The following is a 12392-nucleotide window of genomic DNA, read 5'->3' on the forward strand; positions in this document are numbered from 1 at the left end:
GCACGAGTGGCTCCGCAGTGGATGATCTGGAGGCCTTCTTAAAAAGGGGAGTCAGTAATCCTGGGCCACTGTTTGGAAGGCCCAGGTATCGGAAGTAATACCACGCTGTTCTTCGAAATGCTGACTGATCCTGCCCCCCACTGCAGTCCTGTGAACTAAGGCCTCAGAGTGATTTTGGGGCAGCTGAGTCCACGGCTGAAGGCAAAGCAGCTGCTGCCTGGGAAGACTTAGAACCTCTTCCTCGTCCACCATGAGGGAATTTTCTTTGGCCTGACCTCTCGCTCTTCCAAATAAATAGTAGCAAAAAGTCAGACCCTTCCATCCCTGTGCTGCTGGATGGGAAGGTTGAAGTTGTCTTATTGTGGCACTAAGAAATTGGCTTCCACCTTGGAGGTCTGTAACTTCTCCAGACTTTCATCTCTTTGTTGCCAAAAGCTGTTAAGAAGCCTGGTCTGCACATTGAACCCAGACCTCTGTAACCATGCGAATCTGGGTGTTACTGTGCTTGCCGCCATGGCTCTGCTAACACTATCAGCAGAGTTCAACCCCGATTGGAGGGACTCGCACATTGCATCCTTTCCATCTTTTACGATACTAAGGTCCCTTTCTTTTCTGACGTCCCACAAAGTGTTGGTGAATTTGGCCAGAACGCAAGTTGTTATCGATTTAAGGGCCATGCTACTGGCCGAAAAAACCCTTTTTACTAGGGTGTCAAAGCATTTGTAATCCCTCCCGGGAGGGATGGTAGGGTAAGCTGCTGCCCTAGAAGTGGAAGTGGCAGCCGCACAACCAGGTCTCAGCGGTTGGGTGCCTTGAGAGGAAGTTGGGGCGAATGCTGGATGGATAGTATTTTCTTGTCAGCACTTGTTTACAGCTGGGTTGGTGTCAGGGGATCCCAGTTCGCCATCACTCTTTTTTGAAGCGCAGAATAAAATGGTAGGTTAGTTTCCTTCTGTGGACCTTTGTCAAGTATATCTGTCAAATCGTCCTGCTCATAAGCAGTAGCCGGGCCTCCCCCATCCAAGGTATTCCGGGACAGCATGCTCAGAAGGGTCAGTTGCAGCAAAGTCAATCTCAGGAGAAGTGTCCAACTCACTTGCACTCTTTAAGCTCTCATAAAGGTTCTCAATCTTGGACTCCTCAGACACTAAAGCCTCTGGAACATTAGGTGTTCCATATTCCAGGCCAAAAGGTGGAGTGTCCTGGTCTGAAGGTTCTACCTCTTCAAATATGGAAGAAAGGGACGTGAACAAGTCTTTCTTTGGCAAAGCCTTGAATCTTTTCTCCACCTCCTTCGACACGTTGATGGGTTTCACACCTTCGACGCCGAAGGCATTGCCCTCGATGGGCTGAGTCCAAGACTCGAAGGAGTCTTCGAAGGTAAAGGAATGGGCCACTCCTCGACTCGTGGGCTCTCAAGGAGTCAATGGCTTTCGACCTTGGCTCAAGGGCGCACAAGCTTTAGCCTGCTTGGAGTTCTTATCGGCCTTGGCAGGCGCAACAGGGTTGTGACCCTTCACCATTTCCTTTGAAGGGGCTGGGCCCGCCTTTTTGAAGATTTCCATCATCTGGAGATGGAACATCTCCCATTCAGCTTTCAAGGTTGACCTAGCAGGGCAGGCCACCCTTCGGTCAGGAGAGGAGTCAGAGAAGGAAGATAGTGACATCTTACGCCTCTTCTTTGATCTTTTCCTCAAAGACGAGAAGTGACAGGAACCGTTCCGAGATCGAGAATGTTTCTTAGTATTGTTTTCTCGACGGCGACTCACCCCTCGAACTACATTCGTCCAATCTTCTTCTCAAAGGCATCATGGAAGGGGACTTCTGAGGGGGCCTTCTCACAACGATTTTCCCCTTTTGGTTCTTGAATGCCTTTCCTGTCATAGACTGACAGGAACCGCAGTCTGCCGTTTTATGTTCGATGCCTAATCACCAAAGACAAACGTGGTGAGGGCCGGTGATTGACATCTACGACCCGCACTCGACACATTTCTTAAACCCTGTCTTATGGGTTGACATTTTCACAATAACTGTTGTGATACTCGACAGAAAAACCGCACCATATTCTAAACGAAGCCAGCAGAAAAACAGAACTGAAGTAAAGGGTGCAGTGCTTGCTATGTATACTGTTGATGACGTCAGCCTTGAGAGTGGTTGGTGGCCGTCGAGGGACATCGGGTCGATGATGACGCACAGTGCCCTCTAGTGCAAAAATATTCCAAAGCAGTTAACGCTGAAAGGGGTTATCATAAGATGAGTAATACATGGGAGGACACAATCTATTCTAAAGGACAGTACTTTGCTCAGAAGTGCTGAAGCCCTTGCTGGTAAAAGGCGTTAGAATCAAAATCTCAGAAGCCTAGCTGCCTCAATCCTAGTGTCCAAAAAAGATGAGTATGGTCACATGGTGGCAGGAATCTTGGAATGGTATTGTAGCCAATATCCATAGGCCAAAATATTTGCCCTCACTTGAAGATAGTCCCCCAATACTGTTTCTCTGACACGCAAACTGTTGTTAGGGACCATGTGACATAATCACAGTCGCTGCAACCTTTTCTTTTTTTACCAATCTATGGTGATTTCATAAAGCTGCAGGAGCAAATATAAGTAGCATTTAGAATACCTTCGGCAATAGGCCCCGATATATGCCTACAACACAGAGTAATTCACCAAGGTAACTAAACAGATTTATGCTCCCCACTGATAGCTCAGAAGCATCGTGCCAACAGGTCCCTTACTATAGGTACCAAAACCATGGCAACAGGGAAAACGAGGAAGAAGGATAGAGTCAGAATCTCTGCCTTCTTTGCACCATGGGTGGGGTCCAGTAAACAACGATCTCTCAGCCAGGGTACACCAATCTACATAGAAAAGTGCTAAAGGATTAAGCTGCGGTCTGCAGAAAAACTGAGATTCACAAGAGAGGCCAATTCTTATAATTAAACTTTCTGATGCCCGGGACAGAGAGAGGATACTAAAGGCTGCAAACATGAAGGTATCCCTGGAGTGCCAACAGCATAATATTTTAATCTTCCCAGATTTGGCACCCATAACCGAAAAAAGGAGGAGGGGTTTGGACTCTCCTTTTTTCCATACTTCATGGGGCGTCCCTTGTTAGGGAAGGGAACAGAACCTTTCTTCACTCAAAAAAGCATTTCCCCTTTAAATGTAAAGGTGAGCAGGGGTGTGGTCCCAGGAGAGTGCGCTCCCCTGACTCCGCCCTCCAGTGCATCACGTCAGTCCCCTTTTACGTGTCGGTCAGATTAAAACTACTGCTTTACTACCTTTGAGGAGGAGCACAAAGGGTTGTATGGAGAAATGGGGACTATGAACTAGGAGTATGTTAGTCAATATGCTGAGTAACTTGCAATTACTCCTACGTCCCGTCCCCTTTCCTCCATACTTCATGGGCAATAGCAACTGATGATTAGCCCTTGGGGAGGATATGTGACCCATAACCTTACACAAATAGATTCCTCAGCACTGCTTGGCCAAAAGGTGCATATGACCTTGTGCTGCTGTCCAGACAATAATGCTTGGAAAAAGTGGATGGGGATTCCCATGTCGCTGCCCTGACAATGACGTGCCAAGGCACGCGCCTTTGAAACAGTACTGCAGTAGGGTTTTCCCTAATTGAATGGGCTTGTAAATTTGCTGGAAAATCCTTGTGCAGCCCCTTGTAAACTTCCTCAATAGCCGCCTGTTAGGGAGAATTCCCATTTATGGCTAATTTCCCTCACCTAGTGAGTCCCCCAGCAGCTTTGCTGGACTTCTGGAGTTTACTGTTTTCCACTTAGTAAGAGTGTGAGCTTTTCCCCCACTCCTACCTGTGTTTTGCAAGAGTGTGAGCTTTTCCCCCACTCTTACCTGTGTTTTGCCAGGTATATTTCTATGTTTTGGTGATTGTGGACTCTGAAGTACACCACTTCAGTAGCCCCCTTCTTTTGTGCGTCACACAGCACTTTCAGTGCCGTGGCACAGGGTTGTCTTTGAGACTTCCCCCTGGCTCCATTTCTGAGGCTGACTGCAGTACCCCAGAAAAGGGTAAAGTTACCATTAACTTTACCTAGTCAATCTACCACAGATCCAGTACACCCCATCTTCCATGGAGTACTGGAAAGGGTTACTTTGTACCCCTTTTTATCTGTACCTCCTAGAGCATTGTTTCGCTCTTTTAACATTTAGACTTGGCTGGTGGCAGTGGTATCTACCCTAACTTTTCTACCGTGATTATATTAGATAAATGTGGTATTGTTTTAGGCTATTATATTAGCCTCGAACAGAAACCCGCTTGACCAAATTGTCTTTCGTTTGACTCCGGTTGGGTTTATTTGCCATTTCTTTTTGTTAAAGTCCTTCTTGTGTTTTACTTTGCGCGGCAAACCAGGTTTGTCTGCATTGTTCATTGTCTTTTGGCGGGCTTCTGCCAATAAGACCTCCTCTGGGAGCCTGGGTGTCTAGGTGGGCTGAATGTCAGGGAGGGGTGTAGTCACCCCCTGCACAGGGTATCCTAGGAAACCCAAGTCGCACTTTGCCATGACTGGCTGAGGTGGTTGTCCGGGCTGGACAACTCCCCTGCTGCGTGATTGACAACCAGGCTGTATGAATGGGGGATTTTCGCATAAAAGGCAGGACTCTTGGGCTGGAAGTCAGAGTCGCCAAGGGAACTACAAGGAACTGAAGAGAAGCGGAGAAGAAGTAGGCTGCTGCAACTACCCTGTCCCGGTGAAGCCCTGCTGCAGTCCTGAGCTATCTACCCTTCGACGACTAGAGGAGATCCAGTCTGGAGTCTTCTTCACTTGAGCCTGGTGGGGTCAACCAGCTCATCTTCCACAGCCAGAGGATCCTCTTTGTGGTCGAAATCACTGCACATTGCTGTAGTGGTCCGGATAGCCATCTGAAGAGCCTCTCCTGTTTTTAAAGGAGCGCACCTTTTATTCGCTGTCGCTGCTGCTGGCTTCATCCCTGTGTGGTGCAGACCCCTCCTGACATCCTACTTCTTGCCGAAGCTCCAGGAACCGTGGGTCTGCAGGAAACTACCAGACACAACTGCCGTGGCACCAGCTTCTTCAACGAATAAGGTACTGTGTTCTGCGTGAGGAACTAGGGTGAATCCCTTTTCTCCTCCTCCAAGGTTTGCCCTTGTCTTCCCTCCTTCTTATAACTTTTGCTTCCTCTGTTGACAATATCCAAGTACTCCTGGCAACGTTGAATCTTGAACTATCTGACTGTGTGATCCTTGACAACAGGAACCCTGTTCCACTTGACACGGGCCGTGGCCCATTGACTTTTGTATTTCTGTCATCGAGTGTTCTCTGATTCTGTCTGCCTTGACAAAAGTATTACATATGATTTTTGCCCCCAACTCTCTCTGGTTAGCCCAGGTACTAAGTGTGTTTTGCCCCGGTAACATTTCTTGCCACGGATACGCGTTTCTTTAATACAACCGAGCTGTCAAAAAGTGATCGCATATGTGTTCCCGGTAACGTCTTTTGTTTCACAACACTGGTCCGCCAAAACATTAGGTACTTACCCTGAGTTATTCTGTGCCAAGAGAATTGGTTGGTTGTAGTGTATTTTACGTGTGGTTTTGAATTAATAGAAGTGTTGTGTTTTACAGATGGTTTAAAAATAAATGTACTGCGCAGTGTGTTTTGGTGTTCCTGTGACTGCCTGGAATCTTTCTTCTGCTGACACTGCTGGAGTCTGTCTACCACCGCTCTTACTGCTTCCTCTAGGAAGCAGTACAAAACACCTTTCCTACGCGAAGCGCGCAGTGTGCGCAGTGTTTTTTGGTGTTTGGGTGTGAGGGAGTGTGGAGTGCGGCCACCCTTATGGAAGAGTCTTTGACTATGCAGACCCCTATGATGCTTGCAATTGCTGCCACCCCCTCACACAAGATTGCAACTGCACCGCTGGAAGTCAATCTCTGATGCAAATAACTCGAATGTGCCCCCAACAGATCAACAACGTGTAAGTAAAATAAAAAATACAAACATTGCCATTGAATGTGGGACTGTATTTACAGACAATGTGCGTGAGGCTGTAACCACCGCTGCCTCAATGCGCCTGAGACTTGGTTCCAAAATCGGCAAACAGCTACCACTTATGAAAGCTGAGGAGCGGATGACATCACGCTTGTGGTGGGGGCCCAGTGGTGGGGTCGTGGGCAGCTGTCCCGGCGCTGACTGCTGTTCCACTTATGCCGAGCTGCCCTCCGGTACTGGCGCCCCGCCCCTGGGTCTGTCCTGCAGCGGTGAGGCGTGCGCAGTCCACTCGCTCAAGGCGTCTGACTGCTTAACCCCTTGTTGTCCGGACGCACAGAATAGAAACACCTCACTCAACCCTCTGCACCTGAATGTTCCTAAACTCATGGTGCTCGCCAGGCGCTCTGTCAAGCTGTTGGGCTCTTCAACTGACAGTCTCAGTAAAACAAACCGGATTAAAATACACAATGACATAGTGTCTGTCAGGAGCCCTCTCGCCTTTCAATTCACAACAAACACTGAAAGCGCCTGCTTTCAACCTGAATTAGCACCTCGCCCTGACAAAAGTATCACCTCAATCGAAGACGAAGTGTTTTGCCCCCCAAATTCACACACACATTTGCTAAATGGAAAAAGTGATCCACCATTAACCTTTAACAAAAGAAGGAACTCACTTGAAGTAGTGACCAAAATTCTGGCTGGACGCACAGAATAGAAACACTTCACTCAACCCTCTGCACCTGAATGTTCTTAAACTCATGGTGCTCGCCAGGCGCTCTGTCAAGCTGTTGGGCTCTTCAACTGACGGCCTCAGTAAAACAAACCGGATTAAAATACACAATGACATAGTGTCTGTCAGTAGCCCTCTCGCCTTTCAATTCACAACAAACACTGAAAGCGCCTGCCTTCAACCTGAAGTAGCACCTCGCCCTGACAAAAGTATCACCTCAATCGAAGACGAAGTGTTTTGCCCCCCAAATTCACACACACATTTGCTAAATGGAAAAAGTGATCCACCATTAACCTTTAACAACAGAAGGAACTCACTTGAAGTAGTGACCAAAATTCTGGAAGGCATTACTCAGATAAACAAGATTCGTAACACTAACAGCAACTGTGCATCCACACTAACAAGACCTAAAAGAACCTTGTCACCTTTCGAATGTATTACTGAAGAGATGTTGGACTTCAGGGGCAACACCCCTCACGCAGATCTAGACCAAACGCAGAAGGCTGCACGGAACACCAAAGACAAGTTGATCATACCCCTTCCCCTTCTCTAGCCTGCTCACAAGCAAGACATCATTCTATGTCAAATCAGACTCAGCCCTCTATCAAAAACACTGAGAAAGTGAAACAAGTATTATTCCATAACAACGAAGATGATGAAACATCTGACACTAGCTTCACCTCCGGTGGAACTTGCTCAACTGACTCTTCCATTATAGAGCGGGACTATCCAAAAGTCAGACGCCTAAAAGTGAGACAGCCCATAAAGGAGCGCCATCCTGACCCAAATTTGATCGAGAGACTCAGCAAGGACCTGCAACCGATCCTGATGTCTTCCATGGCCATTACGATTGCCCCGTTCTTAAAACTATACGAACAAATGAACGATAATTCTAAGGACTTAGCAACGCTGGTTGCGCTAATGAACTCAAAACTAATATACATGGAAACAGACTTTAATATAGCAAGTAAGGAAACTATGGCAGTAAGGAAACATTTAGACTAATCACTTCAAACAATCATAGATCAAAAAGAAAACAACAGACTTGACAAAAAACTATTAGCCGAGATTGCTAGAGAAGCTCTGAGCCTATTGAAACTCAGTCAGACCACGCCCAATGGCAAACAAGATCATGAGACGCTTGAGACAAAGTGCACGCCAAAGGAAACTGTTGTGCAACTTGTACCCCTGAACCGAACCTTAGAGCCCCCAAACTCTCCTCCGATGAACGTCTGCACTAACGGGATTCAAATTTCAACAGAGAATCTTGAGCTAGATGAAGTAATAAGTTCATCGGGAGCCGACTCCAACCATCTGGCTATAATCGTCAGTACTCAAGAGCAAACTTCTCAGAACAGACTTAAGTCTATCCTGAACATCCCTGGATTAACAAAACCAGGGGAGTGTAGACAAAATCCATCTAGCAACTTTAATCCATGTACAGAGATCGGGGAGGCCCCTATTAAAGCAACGGAAGGACAAGTCACAAGTATGAGCTTTGCCAGTGCTCTGGAAAGTAGTAGAGGACTAAGTAACCATGCATTGCTGGATCCCCAAAATCCTTCAACGTCAGCCACGGCTACAGGGCCAAGTTGCATTCAGGATCCACTGGCTATCCCTACACAGATGCCCACGGAATAAAACAAAAGTATATACGAAATATTTAAAGGAGCTGCCTCTCGGAAATTAGATGCAACTGGGATAATATCAGAGAAAACCCAAAAAAAAACGCACTCTGTGCTATCGATGCCACTGGCGGCCAATAAAAACAGCTCTATAGCTGATACATGTAATAGAACTGACTCTCACAAAACAGGAGCACACAAACACAAACCCGATCAAACAAAAAAAAAAAAAACAACGACAAAAAAACCAGAAAAGAGGCAATGACTCAAGAAAATTCCTGCGAAATTTAAAGACCATTAACGTCACTGTTCACAACAGTAACTTAGAAGCGTCACGTCAAGCAAACACTATTGAGCTCTTACCGGAGCTCTCGACTGCTGACATAGCCAAGAGCCCGGTCACACAAAACAACGGCAAAGACTCTCTAACTGACCTCATGGACTTGTCTGTATATGAAGACCTAGTAACTGAGGACGAAGATGTGGAGACGAATGAGGGCGCCGTCCTAGCGGTTCCCCAGCACTCTCCAGCTGGACTCAAAGGCAGAGATCAAGCGTCCACTCAAATCTTAGATGGAGCTACCACACACTGTACAATGGTCGAAAAATCGGCCATCCAAGTTACTTCTCTGGCAGAGTCACGGAGTCCTGACTTCAAAACACTGGAATATAGGCGAAAAGCGCTTGCTCAAATATGGAAATCCTTGAGATCTGAGCAGAGCGTAGATGCAAACCTGAGGGGCTTTGCCCTGTCTTCTTCCAAGAACAGCGTTAAGACTTATGAAGCCTTTGAAAACACCCAAGTGCCCAAGAGCAATGAAAGATCTGCTGCCAATCAGGCCGACGTCCAGAACAAAACCGCTACTCGAAGCGAGCCAAAGATCACGCATAAAAGCGACAGTAGCGGTCGAAGCAAAGACCAAACGTCACATAGGGCCTTGCTTGAACGCATTGAAAGTAGCGACAAACTAATACTCAACAGGTCTAATGACTTACGTTTATTTCACTATGTGCCCTCACTCAGAACCATTCAATCAGAGGACATACAAATAGTGGAATTTCCAGAAGAAGCCCACAATGACAAAACTATTCTTCACTTTAGATCTAAAATAGTTTTAAACATAGTACTGGATGCAGCCCTAGTACTTATGTCATTGGGTTTTGACATTTTGGAAGTATGGGACAAAGCCAAAACTGAACAGGAGCCTGAAACTATGACAAACACGGACAAGTTGCAAATTAGCAAAGTATCCTCTGCCAAACGCGACACTGAAGAAACAACATTCAGACGCATGGTAACTCCGAGAGCAAGTGACTCTCACCGACATTCTAACACAGATAAAATGACGGCTCCCACCTGTGCACCTCTCGAACCTACAAGAAAGATGATCAAAGAAGATAACATCCAAATCACAATTAAAGGTGATACCAACTCGGACCAGAGGTTTGCTGACCAGACAGCTCCAATGACTTCTAATGAGGTCTCAACCGACTGGCGCTGGTTGGCAGTAGCCCTCAATAGACGTACAAGATCATAACATGAAGAGAAAGAGGAGCGAGCCTCTCTCAAGATCGGCTCATGGAACACCAGAGGCTTTTCACACCTATTTCAGGATCTTTGGCCAGCAAACCTTGACATAGTTTGTCTTCAGGAAACTTGGCTGCATACCTGCCCGACTTCAGACATCTATGAAGTGGTGATCAATCCTGCCTTTAAAAAAACTAGAGGAAGACCAATGGCTGGATTACTAACATTTGCAAAAAAAGGCTTGGGCTGCTGAATTATTAACTCTGTAAATTATTCGGCATTCATACAGGTAACCACGATTAGCGTAACAGAGAAACTAAACGACACCGCCAACCAACTTAATGTCATCAACCTATATTGGAACCACCTGCAAGTTTGCACAATGATATTCATAGATCAAGTCTCCACAGTAGATGACAAACTTCTGCTAGCGAATGAGACAGCAAACATAATTGTGGAGACTTAAACTTCAACTGCTTGTCTGTTAGCTCCAAAAACGCAAAAGTCATTTACAAACATAATAGCCTGGCTGCAAGGTGGATGTCAGAGATGGACGTGTGAAATCTCGCCATGTTAAACGGAAACACCCTTGGCGATATACCGGCTAATCCAACATGGAGGAGAGAAGAGCAAAACTCAACTCTAGACTACTTCTTCGTATCTGGAAAAATCCAGCAAATGACTTCTTCCTTGCTCATAGTGCCTATGATGCATAGTGATCACGAGATGGTGATTCTATCTATCGCAAGCCCAAGCCAAATGGAACATGGGCTATGGAATCATCAAATATTGGTAGAGCCGAACAGAACAAGATTGAAAGTCCAAACAGATGAAGTGTCTATGGTTAAAAACAATTACATCAACGAAGAAATTGGAGTGGAATATGCTCATCTGCTCCAACAATTCGTGGAAAAAAGGCAGGGTCCGAGAAAGGTCGGCTTTGCTAATAAACATAAATTTGACGCAAAGGTTATGTGAGACGGAAGCGGGCCTTACGTAATACCATAAGAAATATAAGAGCTAAGGACGTTATGGGCTACCTGAATGAAAAGCGCATTGCCAAAAAAAGCCCTGATGTTCCAAAATGATGCAGAATATCTGATGGAAAAGATGGGAAATAAAAACTCAGCTGAAAATTTTGAAAAATGCAGGTGCCACTCAATCAGCGTTAATAACCAACATGGTACCTGAAACAGTGTGGATATCCCACTATTCCGAGCTTTACCGCAAAAAAAGTAGATAGACATACCATCCAATTTCGACACTGGAAAGATGGAACCTTAATTTCAACATAGACAAGGTATTGCTGATAATTAACAACGTTAGTACCTCGCGGGCACCTGGGCCTGATGGCCTGACGAACCTCATCTTAAAACAAAACCCCGACCTATGGGCTGAGGTGTGCAAAGAACTATTCAACAGAATCTGTAGTCAGTGTGTCACTCCGAGATCATGGAAGAAGGCCATAATAGTTCCCATTTTCAAGAAAGGGAATCGTCTGGAACCTAAAAACTATCAGCCCATAGCGCTCTTGGACGTGCTGGGGAAAGTCTACGCCTCAACGTTACAAAAGAAATTGGCAGCCTGGATAGCGGCCACATGGATGTACGACAGACTGGCTTCGTCAAGGGAGTCGGCTGTGGCCTAAACCTCTTGCTTTTTAATCTGCTAAAAATGGAATCTATAAGATCAGGCAGAAAGGTCTATCTAGCTCTTATCGACTTTTCTCAGGCTTTTGATTCCATTGATCGAGAGCTCCTTTGGACCAAGATGTCGAACTGGGGATGTCCTGTTAGCTTACTATCCGCAGTTAAAGAACTCCACACTGCCACCTCCATCAAGGTGCGACTAGATCAGTGCGGAACCCTAACAGAGGAAATTAGCACCTTCTGCGGAGTAAAGCAGGGATGCCCACTGGCGGCCATAATATTCAACCTGTTTCTGTCCGATATAGGCAGCGCAATTGATGAGCCACGATCATTTTCACCAAAAATTAACGGGTCCGCTCTAAGTTGGATGCTATACGCGGATGACCTGATCCTGTTAAATCTAACACCGATCGGTCTCCAGCGTAAAATGAACACAATAAAATGCTATGTGGAGAACAACAAATTGGTCATTAACAACGCAAAGAGCGAAATACTAACGCTACAGAACTTAAACCGTGGTGGACATGGACACAACAAAACTTTTAAGTGGCACCTAGGAAAAGAAACTATAAGTACCGTAGAAAGCACTAGATACCTTGGGATGCAGATTGACACAACTATGAATGATAAGCATTGGTCGGAGATGGCTAAAATAAAATGTCGTCAATTTGCCAACCAGGCTTTTATCTTGAATATAAAATACGGGAAGTTCTCACTAAAGCCGGTAATAACCTTCTACCAACAGAAAGTGGTCCCAGCCTTGATCTATGGGGCGGAAAACGCTTTTGGATGCCCGGAAAAACTCTGGTCAACCCTGGAACACATATTTTGGGTGAAAACTCTTCATCTACCCAATAACACCTCAACAGCTTG

The 12392-nt window shown here is 46.0% G+C and overlaps 1 protein-coding gene across 10 annotated transcripts in view; it reads right to left on the reverse strand.

The window, feature by feature from the left end:
- The window catches only part of LOC138581369 (uncharacterized), a 3536879-nt gene that overhangs the window by 1773939 nt on the left and 1750548 nt on the right, over positions 1-12392 (reverse strand). The window lies entirely within an intron of this gene.

Source organism: Ambystoma mexicanum, chromosome 3p (assembly GCF_040938575.1).
Source record: "Ambystoma mexicanum isolate Mex_15411 chromosome 3p, UKY_AmexF1_1, whole genome shotgun sequence".
NCBI classification, from domain to species: Eukaryota; Metazoa; Chordata; class Amphibia; order Caudata; family Ambystomatidae; genus Ambystoma; species Ambystoma mexicanum.